Below are 690 nucleotides of genomic sequence, written 5' to 3'. Positions count from 1 at the left end.
GTTCTCCTCAGGACCCAGACCAGACGGGTTCTCCTCAGGACCCAGACTCTCAGAGCCGGGGAGACGAGCTCGAACCTGAAAGTAGGCCAGACCCGCGGATCGATCGCGCGCATCACAGGCTTAGTTAGTGGGAGAAACTGTTTATCTGTCCTGGTCACGGCGGCTCGGTTCTAGAGAGGAGAACCCAGAACCTTAGAGTTCCTGTGCGTAAAGATCCAGCGGGAGGTCCCCGCGCGAGCAGCCGGACTGCGGCGCCTGCAGCCCGGCTGTCACCCGCGCACGCGTCGGCCCTGCTCGTGAAAACTAGAGGCGATAAAAGCGAGGCATGAAGTCAGGACGCAGTCCGCTCGCTGCGGAGGACCGAGTGTCCAGAATTAGACCGGGACAGACGGGAAAGTCCAAACTTTCCGAACTTACCGTCCTTCGCGTTCTGCGCTCCCCCGCCGCGCACACTGCAGCACACATGAAGGTAAAATGTAATCCACAGGCACGCTTTGGACCTGGACAGCATGGCGCCGCTGCGGGGTTCTCTCTAGACCGTGACTCGCTCTGCCAGCGGTTCTCCTTGTTCCCATGGACGACACTGAACCGGGTCTAGGATCCACAACCCGCCGCTCCACGCTCTAATACAGACTAATGCAGATGGGAGGAGTCTGCGCGTGCCAGGCTGTCTGTCCGGGAGACAGACGG

At 60.6% G+C, this 690-nt stretch overlaps 1 protein-coding gene across 1 annotated transcript in view; it reads right to left on the bottom strand.

Moving 5' to 3' along the window:
- Positions 1–488, bottom strand: part of epha7 (eph receptor A7) — a 318,329-nt gene extending 317,841 nt beyond the window's left edge. The window contains exon 1 of the mRNA XM_037686066.1: positions 418–488. The gene's annotated coding sequence lies outside the window, so the exon portion shown is untranslated. The remainder of the gene's footprint in view (positions 1–417) is intronic.
- Between the last annotated feature and the right edge of the window lie 202 nt (positions 489–690).

This window comes from Nematolebias whitei, chromosome 12 (genome assembly GCF_014905685.2).
Source record: "Nematolebias whitei isolate Nwh7 chromosome 12, NemWhi1, whole genome shotgun sequence".
Classification (NCBI taxonomy): Eukaryota; Metazoa; Chordata; class Actinopteri; order Cyprinodontiformes; family Rivulidae; genus Nematolebias; species Nematolebias whitei.
This window is presented reverse-complemented; position numbering and strand designations above follow the sequence as displayed.